The 19,267-nt window shown below is 39.0% G+C and overlaps 1 long non-coding RNA gene across 1 annotated transcript; it reads left to right on the forward strand.

The window, feature by feature from the left end:
- The first annotated feature begins 17,822 nt into the window (after positions 1-17,822).
- LOC143569936 (uncharacterized) lies at positions 17,823-18,353 on the forward strand. Its single transcript, XR_013141829.1, has 3 exons — positions 17,823-17,927; positions 18,044-18,102; positions 18,314-18,353. It is a non-coding gene; the product is annotated as an uncharacterized LOC143569936 (long non-coding RNA).
- The last annotated feature ends 914 nt before the right edge of the window (positions 18,354-19,267 follow it).

The following is a 19,267-nucleotide window of genomic DNA, read 5'->3' on the forward strand; positions in this document are numbered from 1 at the left end:
CCGTAGTGTCTGATTAAATAGTAAGTACTCTTCGATCTTTAGACTCTTCTTCCCGTTCTCTTTCTTACATCTTGATTGAGAAGTATTAACATTATGAACTCTAGAATGTCTCAATAACACACATTTTTTTTATTTTTTTTTATTTTTTTTTTTATTTTTTTTTAAGTATTTACACAACTTCAGAGTAGTAAACAACTGCAAGTCCCGAATCTGGATCACTGCAGTTTCTTGACACGCTATCTTCACGGGAATCAGAACACTCACGGGCTCGTGTATGACTGGGTAATCGCTTTTCTGCCTATCATTCGGAAAGATATATGCGGAGACATACACAACTCTTAAGGAGTTTCCACGTAAAATCGAGGAGATTTAGTTAGTATCACTTCTACTTTTACGCACCATAAAAAGCTACCATGACATACAATGACTGTTCTAAAGTCTTTTAGGCCTAATAACTTCACTAGTTAAGCACACAGAATCAGTTTATCTATCACTTTCCAAAGTTGGATCAATTTTCTTTTAAACATAGTAAAGGAACTTCTTACGAAGTAGTAGACTTGAAAAATAATTTCATCTCCCATAAAAAATTTTTAACTTCTATCGCCCCGATCAAGTCGAAGTTTTCTTGTAAACGGCTATCCTAAAGATCCAATGGATCAGCTGGACCGACCACATACAAGTATGTGTCCCTCTAACTAAGTATGAACGACTAATTTTCAGCGAAAGAATTAAAAACACATCATAAACCGCCCCGGTCACTTTCAGTCATCTGGTTAATGGCTATCCTTATATTCTACAAGTAGAAATGAGGACCAAACATATCCGAAGATATGTCCTTCAAACTGAGGCAACCGACATAATTCTAAGCGATAGTGACGTTTTTTTTTTAAACAAAGACAAAAAAACACGGTTACTCGGGATTGATCATCCCATTCAGCTCAACAAGGTTTTGAAAACGAGTTTTGTCAAACGCTTTAGTAAACAAGTCAGCGAAATTATCTAACGTATCAACCTTTTCGAGCACAATCAATTTCTTCTCAGCACAATCCCGTATAAAATGATGACGGATGTCAATGTGTTTAGTTTTGCTATGCTTGACGGGATTGTTAGTTACTGAGATAGCAGCAGTGTTATCTATGCAAATAGGAGTATGAGTGAAATTCAGACCATAATCGCGCAATTGCTGTTGTATCCAAAGAACCTGGGAGCAGCAGTTCGATGCTGCCATGTATTCTGCTTCACAGGTAGAAATGGCGACTGAGGTCTGCTTCTTGCACTGCCATGACACTAATCTGCCTCCAAGAAACTGACATCCACCTGTTGTTGACTTCCGATTCTGATTGCATCCTCCGTAATCAGAATCTGTGTAGGCGACTAACTCCAAGTCTCCTCCTTTCGTGTACCACAACCCTAGCTTAGGCTTGCCTTTGAGATATCGCAAATCCTCTTCACACCCTTCAAGTGAGATTCCTTTGGGTTTGCCTGAAAGCGAGCACAAAGACAAACTGCAAACATAATATCAGGTCTTGAAGCAGTTAAGTACATTAAAGAACCTATGATTGCCCGATATTGGGTGGGGTCCACGTCTGCATCGCTATCTGAATCAGCACCCAGTTTATGGTTGACGCAAACCGGAGTATCAAATGGAGTGCTGTCCTCCATCTTGAAGCGTTTGAGAACGTCATGGACATATTTAGTTTGATGAATGAACATCCCATCTTTCTTCTGATCAACCTGCAGTCCTAAAAAGAAAGTTAGTTCACCCATAGCACTCATTTCAAACCTCTTTTTCATGACGGCTTCAAATTCCTGACACATGGCGACTTTTGATGCAGCAAAGATGATGTCGTCCACGTAGACTTGCACCAGAAGAAAGTCGCTTCCTTTTCTCTTAAAGAACAGTGTGCTATCGATCTTTCCCCTTTCAAATTCATTCTCAAGCAAGTAATCGGATAGAGTTGAGTACCAGGCACGAGGGGCCTGATGTAGCCCATACAGTGCTTTACTTAGCTTGTACACGTGATCAGGAAAGTCTGGGTCAGGAAAACCCGGAGGTTGCTCAACGTACACAACCTCATCGACTTTACCGTTAAGAAACGCACTCTTCACATCTAACTGGAACACCTTCATCTCCTTGTGTGCAGCAAATGCCAAAAACAAACGAATCGCTTCCAATCTCGCCACAGGAGCAAACACTTCATTGTAGTCGATCCCCTCTTGCTGATTAAAACCCTTTACAACCAGCCTCGCTTTGTTCCTGATAATTATCCCTTTTTCATCTCTCTTACATTTGAAAACCCATTTTGTGCCAATTGCATGCACATTTTTCGGTTTTGCAACCAAATTCCATACCTCCATCTTCTTGAACTGGGCTAACTCTTCTTGCATGGCTTCAACCCATGAGCTGTCCTTGAGAGCCATTTGATAGTTCTTTGGTTCAATCTGGCTGATGAAGCAGGTGTACAAGCATTCGTTAATGATGCCTGTATCTTTAATGCTTGTGTAAACACAGGTGTGCTCATTCAAGCTTTGTCTTGTTTGTACACCGTCGGACAGATCACCTATCACGTTCTCCAAAGGGTGATTTTTGTGAACTCTCGTAGTCGGAACCGAACTGACTTGCAGATTGTCTTCCAGGTTCGAAGGTAGCTCATCAATGGGTGATTGTTGTTGAGAGTGAAACGGATTGAAGAATTCCTCTTCTGTAGAGGCAGCAGGGGTATCAACAGCATTTGACGAGGAAGGCTGACATTCATCGTACTGCGGTCGTTGCACATAATTGTCTTCCTCATCATAAAGCATCTTCGTAGCAATTCTCTCATCAACTTCTGCACAATCCAAGTAAGGCATGTTAAAAGATTTAAAAAGCCTATCATAGTCGAAAGCCCCATCGGGTCCCGTGCTTGGTTTTGGTGATTTGTAACTTGTGATATCAGTGTTACACACCACCTCAACCTTGTTGGTCGATGTATTAAAGACTCGTCTGTTGGGAGTCCCAACAACATATCCGACTAAAATACCTTCGTCGGCTATTTCACCAAATTTTGAGTTCGTCTTTAATATCGAACACGGGGACCCGAATGGTTCGAGACCACTCAAGTTAGGCTTTCTCCCATGCATAAGTTCATAACATGTTTTATTCAATCTTTTAACAGTTAACACTCTATTAAGGATATAACAGGCTGTTGCAACAGCTTCAGCCCAGAACACCACAGGAAGTTTCGAATCAGCCAGCATGGTTCTGGCTCCTTCAATTAACGTTCTGTTCTTCCTCTCAGCCACCCCATTTTGTTGCGGAGTATACGGGGCGCTGTACTGGTGGTCTATCCCTTTCTGTAAGCAGAAGATCTCCATCTGATAGTTTTTGAACTTTGTCCCATTGTCACTCCTGATGTATTTAACCTTTTTCCCCATAATATTCTCAACCTTGGTAATCAAATTTATTACCATCTGCACCGTTTCATCCTTTGTCTTCAGGAAATATACCCAAGAATATCGAGAGAAATCATCAGTGATCACCAAACAGTATGATGTTCCACCTAGGCTTTTTACATTCACGGGACCGAAGAGATCCATGTGAAGTAGGTCTAGGGTACTGACTATTGAATTAACCTTCTTGGTGTGATGGGATTTCTTGTGTTGCTTTCCCTTTTTGCACGATAAGCATTGGTCTTCAAAGTTGAAATTCTTCAAGGGAACACCCAGCACCGGCCCATTCTTGACAATGTAGTTTATTTTCCAAAGATGAATATGCCCCATTCTTCGATGCCATAACTCGGACTCCGATTCAGTTGCTTTTGACAGAAGACAAGATTCTTCTGTTGCCATCTCATTCGATCTCATGTCCATAACATACGTATTCTTTTCCCTTGGAGCCTTCATTACTATCCAATCCTCTGGTATCTTGAAACCAGGATACAGTACGATCGCTTCATTCTTGGTAAAGTGCACAGTGTAATCTTTGTCACAGATCTGCGATACACTCAGCAGATTATGCTTCAGTTCTTCAATGAAATTCACTTTCTCTAACGTCATTTTACCATTAGTCACCGTCCCAATTCCAGTAATCCTTCCACCACTCTCTCCAGCAAAACTCACTCTTCCTCCCTGAACAGGTTTCCATTCGTGTAACAAATTCTTGTTACCCGTCATGTGCCGGGAACAGCCGCTATCCACAACCGTAGATTGTTTGCAGCCCTATTCAACTGTTCCTGCACGATTAAAGCAGAGGATTAAAATCTGGGGACCCAAGACCTATTGGTCTTGGGTCGATACATCCCGTACTTTGGCTGTCCAAAGTTAGTATTAGTATGATTTCTGTAAGTCCTAAAAGGATACCTTCTTGTAGATTGACTATGAGGTCATCCAAACCTTCGTGAATTAAATGAATTATTACTAATGGTTTGGTTGTTAAAAGGGAAAAACTGAGATCGATTTCTTTGAAAACCTGGATTAGTCCAATGTCTGAACTTTGATGAGTTTTCATTTTTACCATTATAGTGATTACTGTTAGCTCTGTTCTCAGTTTTCGAAGGCCTCATACCTCTGAATCACTGCTTCAGAGGGCAATCAGCAATCAGGTGTCCTATTTGATTGCATCTGAAACAACTCCTGTGTTCAACTTTCGTCTCAATAGTTGTTTTAGATGTTGAGGCTGCATTACTGCCCGTTTGTCTAACATATGGTGGGACATACGGGTTTAGTGGAGAATTCTTTTCAGTTGGTTTATGTTCCTCTCCATGTTTTGGTAACACTGCCTCATCTTTTGTCTCACTCGACTCGGATGACTTGTCCGAATTTGATGAGACAGGACTAGGAACAGAAATCTTAACATTAGAAACAGGCTTACTCGTTTCGCCTTTACTAACTTCTGGATCTTTAATCGTAACCTTAACCGGAACTGTCTGACCAATTTCAACATCAACAGATTTCTGATTACTAGGATCATAAGTATAGTTATGATTATAAGGTGGTGGAACTTCATTATATCCAATTCCTCCCCTTTTAACTGGGGAACATTGATCACTTACAAGGTGATCAAGTATAGCAGAGGAATTTCTGAATTGCTCAAGTTTTCTGTTTAGTTCTACCACTTTCACCTGGTGATCAGCTATCTGTTTATCCCTTTCAGCTATTAGTTTGGTTTTCTCTTCTAACACTTCATAGCTAAGATCAATTACTTGTATTTTTTCAGCTAGACTGGCTTTAAGACTTCTGATATCTTTCTCACTAGCTTTTATTTTTACCTTGTAACTATTTTCTCTAGCTTTAGTGTAATGATGATCTTCTTTTAATGTTTTAAATTGAGCATCCAAACTAACAACTGATCAGTTATTGTTGTCAGTTGTTCAGACAGATTTTCACATTTCGTACAAGGGAGTTTAGTACTTACCTCGGAGAGCTTATCTGTCACTTCTGCCATGTAAGCTTGATTTTCTCCAGTCACTTTCTCACTTCCTGCAGTTTCGATGTTCGCCAAATTGGCCTGTTCGAACACTTCCTCAACATGCAGATTCCAATTGTATTCCCCGTTCTGTCTGGATATCATCGCCCTATTCTCACTACTTCCACCACTCTGTTGTGTAGAACTGTTCTGACTACGTTCAACTCTGTCATTTGTGCATTCTTTAGCAAAGTGGATTCTGTTGACAGTTGTAACACCGAACCTTTGACTTATCAAAACCTGGTCTTTCACCAACAAACTTTCTACCAGTCTTCTTCATAAACCTTTTAACCCTTCTTACAATCATCGCCATCTGCCACTGCAGATCCATCTCTTCCAGATCATCAGCATCGATCTGATCATAGTCTTCGTCTAAAGTTGCAGGATCAACAATCTTGCTTTTAATGTAATTTTCATACGAAGCAATGAAAGATGCATAGAGAGTAAACTGCTGTTCAGCAGATTTAACACTCATGGGCATCTGAGAGTAGTTGTTGTTCGGAACACTTGAAGAGAAACTACCCTTGGTTGCTTGAGGTTTAGAAGCATTTGTAGCACCAGCTACAAAACACACATCACCATCCATGTTGAGAGTTACATGACCTTCATGTGTTGAGTTAGTGCCCGAGTCTCCCTTAGAGTAGGTCGCAGATGATTCTGACTTCGAACTTGAACTTGAATTAACTTTCGCACCATACATTCCCGGATCCTGAACCTGATCAGTTGGTGTCTCTTTTCGAACCATGTTAAGTTCAAAAGTTCGTAGTTTGTTGACTGCTGTTTCCAAGTCATAGTCGGCAAACTCTTTGTCTTCTCTCATCAAGACAGTGTACATCTCCCATTTCGGTGGGAGAGCATCAAGGAGTTTTTCCACGATCTCCTCTTCTTTGTAAGCAATGGAATAATTGCTGAGTTCGGTCATCAGGTGATAATATCTCGTGATGATATCATCAAGTGATTCATTCTTCAAATACTTGAACACCGAGAATTGGGTTTTGAGTAGTTTAATCTTGGATGCACGAATCCCCACATTATCTTCAAATCGGTTTTCAAGTGCTTCCCATAGCTCTCTAGCGGTTTTATACTTCCTGAAGGTGTGAAGAATCTCTTGTGGAAGAGCCATTGTAATCGCAGCATGAGCTTTGCTTTCAGCCTCATACATCTTCTTTTGTTCCTCTTCCATCTTGTTGTATTTCTTAATCTGTTCATGACCCTCATACAAAGCAGTTGGTGGAATGTATCCGTCTTGAATGCACACCCACATCTTAGCGTCTTGGTATTTAACATACTGCTCAAACCGATCTTTCCAAGTCACAAAATCGGTACCCTTAAGCATTTTCGGTGCCTTAGTAGCTGAACCCGCTTCCACTTCCATCTTTACCAGTTCCGTAATATTTATTGAAGTCATCTTTTACGAAACGAAAACACAAAGAAACCCGAAATATAAAAATTTTATTCTTAACAGTACTGTAGGCGAAGTTGTGGATAACTTCGCTTGAGTCTTAACTTCGCTTGAATTCTTAACTTCGCTCCCTTTTAAATTCGCCTGATTTGGCGAAGTTGTGGATAACTTCGCTTGAGATAAGCGAACTTGTGAGGTAGGCGAAGTTGTGGATAACTTCGCTTAACCTTATATCTTCGCCTAAACCCTACAAACAGTAGCAGCAACTTCGCCTGATGAACACGGTGATTTTGCAGGTTTGATTTCTGGGTTTTGCGAGGTATGCGAAGGTGTAATGGGTTGTTTTTGATGGTGGGAGGTGAGTAGGACACAAAAACTCGGTAAGCTCGTCCCGCGAATAGTCGAACGGAACGATTTCTACACCCGCGTGATAATCCCGAACCACACAATCACGAGCAAAAGCTCTGATACCAATTGTAGGTTCCCAGCCGGATCTACACGGAATATCTTGTTCTACGTAGGTGCGGAATCCCTACGTAAGACGATACGAGCGTAGAAGACGATACACGTTAACACGATCAAACACACGTTACAATAAACAAAGACACGTTGTATTGCAACTGGAAACACGTGATTCACTGATCACCGATTACACAAACTGAATAACTCGTAAACTAAAAACTTAAAACTATATCACTATTCTGCCGTAACCTAGACTATTTAACAGTCGACAACTTCGCCTAACATGTTTAGGCGAAGTTGTCCCTAACTTCGCTTATTCCACAAGTTCGCCTATATCAGCGAAATTGTGAGCTAACTTCGCTTAATACCAAATACAAATCCAACTAACTCGATTACAGACACTTGACACTGAACTACTGACATCATGTACCAACATAATGTAAATATTTATAATATCGATCCTTATGTTTTATAAAGTCTTCCGCTAATAACAACAACTCTGATTTATTTACAAATGTGGTACCAACTATTATTCACACTCCTAGGCCTAGAATGGGGGTGTGACAGGTTGGTATCAGAGCCATCGATCTTAGCGAATTGGGTATCATAAAACAATACCCAAGCTTCGATCCAAGCATAGGAAATATTATTTGTTTATTTGAATAGGGATAAGATTGGTTGGTAACCCTTTCTTTCCCTCTCCACAATCTAAACTACCTATCAAGATGTCTTACGAGAAGTTAATGGAATATTATGATAAGGAAGCAAGAAGAGCAAGGAAATACTACAAATTCCCAAAGGGCATCATGAGTAAAGATTACTTTGAATCATTCTTCAACGAAGAACACAAACAAAACTCCAATCCAAGTCCAATCTACCATCTAGATAATACCCCACATCAAACATACCAACCCCCAAGGCATTCAAGTTATCATCCAACGAGTCTACCCATGTATCAACCTTCCGAGATCCCGACATACTATCCTTCTGAAATTCCCACCTATTATCCATACGGAAGTTCAACACACTTACCACCCAATCCTCATCCATCATATGCTTTCCTCTCCAACTTACCAATCAAGGAGGAACCGAAATCTTCTTCATCCGACTGGATGCAATGTCACTCCGATCAACGAAGGTGGCATACCTGCACTTCAACTATGGATACTGCTAATTCCCATGTCAACAAGGAAGGACCCTCTTACAAACCCAAGATAAGAGTGACGATGCCATACGAGAAGATACACATGCCGGCAATGACTAAAGAGGAACCCGAAGAGGAACCAGAAGAAGAATCGGAAAAGGAACCAGAAGAGGAACCGAAAGAGGAAACTGAACCCGAGGAGGAATATTCGGACAATCCAAATGAGCTAACCACACCGGTGGAAGAACAACACTCCACCCCAAGCTATGGTTCTGTCGATCCATACATGAAATTTCTCCACAAAATCAAGGGAAAAGCATCATCAAGTTTCCCACCATACCAAGGCGAGATTCCATCCATTGAAGAACAGGCCAATGAAATCCGTGAGCAAAATGAAGCAGCCTATGCATTCTTCAATTTTCCCTCTGAAGAGACTACAACTCCATACCTTTATCCCAAGAACCACTATGAAATTGTGATGATGGGTTACCGCGACCCACCTCCAAGATACGAGTATCCGACTGACATGCCTCAGTCTTAGGAAGAGCATTTGGGACCGAGCCTTGCACGAAACTGATGATCTTAGTAAGAAGATTGCTGTGGATGAGAAGAAAAAGAAGAAGATGGGAAATAAGCTTCTTCGTAAATGCAACAAGCTAACAAAGATGGTGAAGAAATTTGTGAAAGACTAAGTGGATAGTGATGATGGTGTGTTCGAAGAATGAAGTTTATATGTGTAATATAGTTTGTATGTTATGTGTGAAGTATGTATAATATGTAACAAGGATAGGACTTTATATATCGCTTAAACGATATATAAGTATGTTGTAAAATAATATACCTATCATTTATGATATGTATATGAATGTGAAATAAATAAACATGTATATTAATAAAAGAAATGTGTTAAAATTTCAGATAAAAAGAATAAAAGATAAAAAATGTCTAGACAAAGCGATAATCGCGAGGTTTCCCGAAAGGAAACCGAGAGACGCGAAGTGAAAGGGAAAGGTCCTGAAAAAGAACGAGAGGAACCGATTCCCGATAAGTACATGAATCAAATACAACAAATGATCAGAAAAGCTGTTCGGGAAGAATCTGAAAATCGATCTCAATCCAGACAAACAAAATATACACGTTCTGAAAATCCTTCCCGCAAATCTGTTTCTAAACCCCGTACTTGACCTTCACGTGAGGAAGAAAGTGAGCATGATTCAAATGCTGATGGGGGCGTTAGAAAATAATTTAAGAAACTAAAGATTAGTGGATGCTCGTTTAAAGATTTTAAGTACTATGGGCCAAAAGAATTTCATGGCGACAAAGGAGCCATCACAACCGTGAGGTGGCTCGAAGAGATGGAGACGATAGTAATTACAAGCAAGTGTTCAAATGAAGAAAAGATCCAATACTCCGCCCTGATGTTCAAAGGCGAGGCACTAGAGTGGTGGAACACGCTGATGATGAGTAGAGGAAGGGAAGTAATGTATAGTCTGACCTGGAACGAGTTTAAGGAGTTGTTGATGTCGAAGTTCTGTCCGATGCACGAGACAGGTCAAATTCAAACCAAGTTTTTGACTCACAAGGTGGTTGGAACGAACCTTCGTGAGTATAACACGATATTTCACGAATATTATCGTTAAGTTCCCCAGCTGGTTACCCCTGAATCCAGCAAAGTGACACGTTACATATGGGGACTGCCACGAGAGATTCGTGATATGGTGAGATTACACTTGCCACAAACCGCTGACTCGGCGATGGAGTTGGTTGGGTATTTGATGGGGGGAATGATCCGCAATAAAGAAGATGATAAGAAGGGCGTGACGACTCAAGACTCGAAGAAGGAAGGAAATACCCGTTTTAAGGGTAAGGGAGTTGACCAACGAAGGTCAGGCTTCAACCCCGGCATCCTACAATGCAAAATTTGTAAGAAGTTCATAGGGGTAGATGCCTTTTAACTCCACATCTTTGTGAGTCATGTCACAAACCCGGCCACGCAACGGCCGATTGTTGGAAAAAAAAAAGATGACCTGCTACAACTGTAAGGATATGGGACATCTCAGCTTTGAATGCCCCAAGAACAAGCCCGCGACTGGTGGTGCGGGTGGTAGCGGTCAAAAGAACGAGCCCAAGAAGGGCAATGCAAGAGTCTTCATTTTAGACACGAAGAAAGCGGTCGACATGCCGGAAACCATCACCGCTACGTTCCTTGTTAACAACGTTTATGCTAAAGGCTTGTTTGATTCGGGTGCCAACTTAAGTTTTATAGATTATAAGTTTTGTATTCTATTAAACGAACCTTTAATCAAACTAAATAAAACTCTAAGCATCGAGACCGCTAGTGGCGAAACAATTAAAATCTCCGAAGCTCTAGAAAACGGAAAAATCTTATTAGCCGGTTATGTTTTGCCTATTCAATTGTTACCCATGACTCTTGCTGGTTTTGATGTTGTATTGGGTATGGATTGGTTATCTGACAACCATGCTAGTATCCTTTGCAATAGCAAGACCGTCGAACTTCAAGCCCCGGATAAACGAATTATACGAATTGAAGGGGATAAAGACGCTGGCCAAGTTAGCCTAATCTCTATGATAAAGGCTAACAAATGTTTAAATCAAGGATGCTTAGAATTCATGGCCTACATCACCGAGGAATCTAAACCCAAAGAAATTAAAGACGTTCCTATTGTTTCCGATTATGCCGATGTATTTCCCGATGAACTCCCCGGCATTCCTCCCGATCGTGAACTAGAGTTTAGGATCAACCTTATTCCTGGTATTGCTCCGATCGCAAAAGCTCCAAATCGCCTCGCGCCAACCGAGATGAAGGAACTGAAGAAACAATTGGACGAGCTTCTTGAGAAAGGCTTTATACGACCAAGTTCATCACCATGGGGAGCGCCGATACTTTTCGTCAAGAAGAAGGATGGATCCATGCGCATGTGCATTGACTACCGAGCTCTCAACAAAGTTACAATCAAGAATCGATATCCACTTCCTCGAATCGATGATCTGTTTGACCAACTTCAAGGTGCTAGCTTTTTTTCAAAAATCGATCTTCGTTCCGGCTATCATCAACTTAAAGTTCAATCTGAAGATATCCCGAAAACTGCCTTTCGAACAAGGTATGGCCATTATGAGTTCACCGTTATGCCATTTGGACTTACTAATGCGCCAGCTGCGTTTATGGACATGATGAACCGAATATGTAAGCCTTACTTGGATAAATTTGTTATCGTCTTCATCGACGACATACTTATTTATTCTAAGTCTAAGAACGATCATGAAAATCACCTTCGAACCTTACTTGAAATCCTCGGGACTGAGAAGTTGTACACCAAGTTCTCGAAATGCGAGTTCTGGTTGCAAGATGTGCAATTTCTTGGTCATATCATCAACGTCAACGGTATACAAGTGGACCCCGCTAAGAATGAAGCTATCTCTAAGTGGGAGGTCCCGAAGTCGCCAACTGAGATTCGAAGTTTCTTAGGATTGGCCGGCTATTACCGTAGGTTCATCGAAAACTTTTCCCGAATCGTTGTTCCCCTAACGTCCTTAACTCGTAAAAACATTAAGTATGAATGGGGAACAAAGCAACAAGAGGCGTTTGATATACTTAAACAAAAACTTACCCAAGCTCCTATACTGGCCTTGCCAGAAGGTACCGAAGACTTTGTTGTCTTTAGTGATGCATCCCATTCGGGTTTGGGATGTGTACTAATGCAACGAAAGAAAGTACTCGCCTATGCCTCTCGTCAACTCAAGGTGCACGAGAAGAACTACACAACACACGATCTAGATTTAGGCGCCATAATCTTTGCACTTAAAATTATGGAGGCACTATCTTTATGGAGTTAGATTTATCGTGTACACTGATCATAAAAGCTTTAAACACATCTTTGAGCAAAAAGAGCTTAACATGCGCCAACGACGCTGGATGGAAACTCTTAATGACTACGACTGTGAGATCGTTTATCATAAAGGTAAGGCCAACGTTGTGGCCGACGCCTTGAGTCGTAAAGAGCATGAAAAGCCCAAAAGAGTCCGAGCGTTAAGGCTAGAAATTCAAATCGATCTTATTGACCAAATCAAATCTGCTCAAACTCAAGCGATCAATGAAAACAAGATCTCCGATGAAAAACGTAATGGCACCATTGACTCGCCAGTCAAAGGTGACGATGGTATCCTTAGAATGGGAAATTGAATTTGAGTACCAATCATTGGAGACTTGCGTGAGAAAATCATGAATGAAGCCCATAAAACCAAGTACATGATGCACCCCGGTAGTGACAAAATGTATCAAAACCTCAAGTCGAACTACTGGTGGAATGGGATGAAAAAGGACATCGCTTCGCACGTTGCGAAATGTCTAACTTGTTTAAAAGTCAAGGCTGAACACCAAAAGCCTTCGGGATTTCTACAGCAACCCAAACTTCCCATATGGAAGTGGGAGTTAATAACCATGGATTTCATAACCAAACTCCCGAAAACGACTCGACAACATAATGCTATATGGGTAATTGTGGACCGTTTAACAAAATCTGCACATTTCATACCTATCAATGAGTCGTATTCAATGGATAGATTAGCACGTATATATGTGAACAACATTGTTGCTTTACATGGAGTACCGCTATCTATAATCTCTGATCGAGACAGACGTAAATTGAGACAGTCGCTTTACGTCTCACTTTTGGAAAAGCTTCCAACAAGCCTTAGGCACAAAGCTTAACCTTAGCACCGCCTATCATCCACAAACCGATGGACAAAGTGAAAGGACAATTCCCATTGGAAGATATGCTCCGCGCTTGTGTGATCGACTTAGGTGGAAGTTGGGACGACCACTTACCCCTAATGGAATTTTCGTATAACAATAGCTATAACTCGAGCATTAAAGCCGCACCATTCGAGGCGTTATATGGTCGAAAATGTAGAACGCCTGTGTGTTGGTCTGAAACCGGAGATAAACAATTGTCTGGACCCGAGATAGTCCAAGAAACCACCAACAAGGTTCTTCAAATTCGAGAACTACTTAAGATGGCACGTGATCGCCAAAAGAGTTACGCCGATGTCCGTCATAAGCTGTTAGAATTTAATGTCGGTGACAAAGTTCTTTTGAAAGTCTCGCCATGGAAAGGCGTAGTCCGCTTCGGCAAGAAAGGCAAACTAAGTCCTCGATTCGTTGGACCCTTCGAAGTACTCGAACGAATTGGTACCGTCGCATACCGTTTGCGACTACCCGAGGAAATGCAAGGGATACACGATGTATTCCACGTCTCGAATCTGCGAAAGTGTCTAGCCGATGAATCTCTTTCGATGCCATTAAAAGATGTAGAAATTAACGAAAACTTAAAATTTATTGAAAGACCAATTCAAATCGAAGATTCGAAAACTAAGAAACTTAAAAGACGAACTTTAAAAATTGTGAAAGTAAGATGGGATTCCCGAAGAGGACCCAAATACACATGGGAACTCGAGTCCGAAATGAGAAAGAAATACCCCCACTTGTTCTCGTAAGCAATCTCGAGGACGAGGTTTATTTCAAGGTGGGGAGGATGTAACATCACGCAAATTTCGGGTTAAAATTGTCAAGTTTCCAAAGTCAAGGGACCAATTCTGCCATTTTCCAAAACTCCAGGGGCCAAAATGAAAAATCTGATTTCTTGACCCCTCGCGCTACGCGACAGGTCAAGAAAGACACCCATCGCGTACCGCGATGGCCTGTCTGACAGGTAGTGACACGTGTGCCACGTGGCACACGGTGGCAACGCCTGCCGCCACGTGTCACCACGTGGCAACACGTCTGCCACGTGTCGTCACGTGGCTCGGAGCCTGCCACGTGTTGCCACGTGGCAGGTCTAGGGTATGACTGGGCAGGCCTACGTCACGGTACGCGACGGGCCAGCCAGGGAACCCATCGCGTACCGCGATGGGACCCAATTTCAGCCCTATAAATAGCAGCTACGGGTTCAAGCCATTCTCACACCAAAACACACACACATTACTCTCTCACTACTCTCTCTCTAAACCTCGTAAAGTGTGCCATCGATCTATCTCGAAAACCGTGCCCCGTTACCTCGTTTTCCGCACCCATCATCTCGATATACGTACCACTTTCCGACGACATTCCAAACAAGAAGGAGGTGTTGTCCTAACATCCCGACGATTTCCTCGAAATGCGTGCCAAAGATTGTTGGTGTCTCGAAATGCGTGCCAAGTGAGGAATAAGAGTTTTGCAAGGAATGAGTGTTGATTAAGCGGCATTGAAGTGCTGGCCAAGTGTCTAGAGTATTTCTAAGCCAAGCAAGGTAGGCATGATGCCCGACCAAAATAATAATAAAATATTATGAAGGCTTAATGCCCTAAGTCGGAATTATACTCGATGATTATAAAAGGAAAATAAATAACAAAGAAAAAAAAGAAAGGAATATAAAAGTATATATATGTGTGATTATATATATATATATATATATAACTCTTTGTTATAAATATTATTTAAGTTTAATGTGTAAACTTAAATAATAAAAGAAAAGAATACGTTTCTTAAAGAAGAAGAAACGTCGGGTTTTATGAATAAACTAAAGGTTTACAAATTACTATTAAAACTAAAGGTTTAAAGTAAAAAGAGATTATGAACTAAAGGTTCATCGAGATAAATAAGACTAAAGGTCTTAAGCCGGATCGTGTATCCGACTAACAAAGGTTATACTCGTACTATAGGTGCGAGATAGCAAGAAGAGATCTACGGACGGTGTTGGAAGCCGATCCTATTGAAAAGGAGAATACGCCCCACTTTTATAAACTTATTTTCAAACAAACAAACGTGTTATGTGTAAAACTTTACATGAGGCTACGTGTCTCTAAAAACATTTTAAATAAGAGTATAAACCTAGCCCTCAGGCTGTGGTATACGTTTGTCTGGATCCTTACATATGTGGTATGCGGTGGGCACATCGCACCACGCCTGGTCACGACCTCCAGCCACGATGGGCCGGACCAAAGTATTTCCGAGTGAGAATGACCTTGTGTATATTTCTTAGATACCTAAGTATGTTGCTCACTCAACCTTGTGTTGACAAACTATATAACAAAAATATGTAGTTGCAACAAGTCATATGAGAATAACAAATTAACCAAATGAGCAAGTATAACTGAGATGTCGAGAAGCACAAAGGCTAACGACTGGCGTATGATCATACTAGACTAAGATTATGTTGAACCTCTCCGAATACGAAAGCGTACAAAGCAAATAAGCACATAAACAAGTAAGGTATAAGTTGTTAACACATAAGACAAAGTTGCAGTTTTATGTATAAGTATATATGAGAAATATATTTACGCATATGACCCCAAAACGTGGAAAACAAGTAAAATAGGGGAATGTGGTACTCACCTTTAAAGACTAGCAAGCGAGGAAAAACAATATAATAAGAATGTGGATGATATATCAAACTCTTCAAGGAATACTGACGAGATCTCCTATTAACGAATAATTACGGAAACGGATATAAATAACTTATGATTGCAACAATGAATCTCAAACTAGATAGACGTTAGAGATTTTGATGATCGAGTGTAAATCTTAAAAAGACTATTTATTAATAGATTTATTATTAATTTTATTCTCAAAATTTTATAATATGATTTAATTATATAAAATACTTATAATACTTAAATATATATATTTGTAAAACTTTATAGTTTATATATAGAAAGGTTTGTTACAAATACGTTTAATGTATTTATATATATTACTATATAATAGGTAATAGTTAATGATAATTAATAATATTTATATAGTTTATGATCTTTTTATAAAAACACTAGAACAATATATTTTTATACGTGATTTAACGCCCTTTTAAATATTAACGCCTTTATAAGTTTTAAATAATCTAATATATATATATATATATATATATATATAAGGGTTCAAATAAAAAGAAATAGTTTCCTAAGAATGGTAAGAACCAATAGATTTTTGACAAGTGACATTATAACATATGGTGAAAGAACAATTCTAAGAAATTATGTCGGTTATAGTGGTGAAAGAGTAATTCTAGGAAACTATGACGGTTTTTGGTAATTTTAAATCTCAACCATTGATTGACATGATCCAATGACTATGATTTATTCCTAGTCTTCCTAGGAAACTACTTCTTTTTAGTATAACCCTCCCCTATATATATATATATATATATATATACACTCACACATATATATAGTTTTTAACCGAGGTTCGGAAACACAACTAGTAAACGAGTCGGTTTTATAAAAATATTTATTCATTATTATATATATATAATATTAAAAATATGATTAAACTGATATTAAGAGCCTTAAATAAATAAAAAAAATGTATTTTAAAATTTTCACTAAAATTTCGGGCTGGGGGAGGCTCGAACCTGCGCCCCCAGCCAAGCAACCTTTAGCGCCCATATCCCTAGACAACTGGGCTAGGGTGGTTAGTTGTTTATAACCTGAGCAGAAAAATATATAAACGATTATATTCAAACCCAACAAAACCATATGAACCCTAGATCATCAATCAATTAAACTGTTGATTGATGATTCAATTAACTTTAGGGTTTATGATTAGGATATAAAGGCGAATTCATTGAGTATATATATTACCTATGATGATGTTGTTCTGATGGCGTACTATAAACAAACCCGACGGCGAAACATGGAGTACGAACAGAGGGGTAGCAGGTCGTTAAACTTCAATTAACTGCTAGGGTATGGTCGCGAGGTGGTATAGAGGGTCCAGACGAAGTTAATTGAAATATATCGATTGTTTTCGTGTTCCACAAGATCAATAGTGTGTCGGTTACGCTAATAAGGAAAAAAAGATCAATAAATATTGAATTAACATATTTAGGGTGTCGGTTAGGCCGTTTATAACAATACTAATATAATTACGAGATCACCTAACAAATATATCGCAAATATTGTGGCCCAAGATAATCAAATTTACAATCGGGTGCAAGAAAACGAGTATGGGTCGTGGATATCCGTTTAAAATGAAAAGGGTTATAGCAATATTTGCAGTTTAGTCCTTGTTGTATGAAGTTAGAAACATATAGGGTTAAAATTATTGTTTAGGGTCATTTTTGAATATACTTGAAAGTTATTATATATAATAATAATAATAAATAATAAGAATAAAATATTACTAACTCGATAAAGGTGATGTTTATTAATTAAAATTTCCCAAAAATGAAAACGGGTCGGGTAGTATAGATTTGGAAAAAGTTGTTACAATATGTAAGAACCCAATATTGCTCTTCGTTCTTTCATTAAACTATTAATTTATGTGTTGTAGAGTTGCAATTGACAACAACTAATCCCCAAATACAACAATTATCCAGGTATGTTGTGGATAATCCAAATTTCTTTTCGTTCTATGCTGATTTTAGAGTCTCAAATTTGGTGATTTCATGAATCTTGCTTAAATTGAAGCACGAGTTTCTGAAAAGGTACAGATCTTGATTCATTCTTCAAGTTTCTATAATTGAATCTTAAATTTGGTGTTCGAATGTATGATTTAACATAGGAATTGACCTATATAGATAGTTTGATGATGGCTAGACAGGTTCTTTTAAGATTCGAGGTTGTTTTGAAGTGTTCTTGAAGCGCGTTTACATTAAAAATGTAAGTATTTTTGGATGTTGTTTATTGTTTATAGAATCACACACTTTTAATAGTATTAGATAAGATGTTGCATGCTGAATAAGTTGGATTCATGAGTTTATGTGTGTGCTAAGCTCGCTCCCTTGACTTATTTTCTTTCTAACTAATGGAGGCTGCACGATGATGATTTTGGTGGTGATTTGCGAGGAGCCCAACGCTACGAGGGTTGCAGGTATGAAATGTTGCTCCATTTAAAAGCAAATAGTGATTTTAATTTAGTTTAATGGCTTGCTTATTACCTTTGGAATTCGTAATCTGATTCTAGGCACTAAGAGGGGATTTGGAGATCTAGATGACAGTGAAGATGTTATGTTTCACCCCAAAAAGGTTTTCTTTGACAATATTTGATTCTATTTCTTTACTGCTGTTTATTTGTTAAATTTCCACAACTGAAGGCTTAATTGCTAGAACTGATTATGGATGAGTTTTTATTTGAAGTTGTTAATTCATAATCTCATATACGATATTCATATTTGGCATTGAAAGTATTTGAGGACGCCCGTAACATATGTTTTCAACAGTTATTGAAGGCTGCATTTAGAGGAAATCTTGACATCTCAAAGAGTGAGTCTTAATATCCTCAATTACATTTAATATATGAATTTTCTTTTTTTGCAGTTTGCAGATGACCTGGTCATGTCAATAGGTTTTGCAAATTTTGCAGGTTTGCTTACATTTAAGTGTTCTATTTTTTATGGTTTAATAATATAGATATAAACAAAATTAGAGTCATCTAAATGTTAATAAAGTGAACAATTTAGAAACCATTAATATACAACATGGCATGGTAAAAAATGAAAGAAAATAAATTTAGATACCTTTATAATATAACACTGTTTTCTATTAAAATGTTTCTGATAAAAACCATTTTGTCTTATGTCATGCTTAATAAACTAAGCTGCTCATCTAGTTTTCTTAAAAATTGATCAGCCGGCCTGTTTAGTAAAACAAAGCTAACATATTTGAACCATTCAACATAGCAAAACCAGTTTAGTGTGACCTCTTTCCTTTTATGATCACCTTTTAAATGATACAAAATTGAACATGAAATGCCACCCAACAAATGAAATGAAAAAAAAATTAGAAAAAATAAAAACTAATTTTCAATTAAACGGTTTCCTATTGA

The sequence above is a fragment of the Bidens hawaiensis genome, unplaced genomic scaffold, assembly GCF_021521415.1.
Source record: "Bidens hawaiensis isolate Kalapana, Puna unplaced genomic scaffold, B.hawaiensis_p1.1 tig00024806_1, whole genome shotgun sequence".
NCBI classification, from domain to species: Eukaryota; Viridiplantae; Streptophyta; class Magnoliopsida; order Asterales; family Asteraceae; genus Bidens; species Bidens hawaiensis.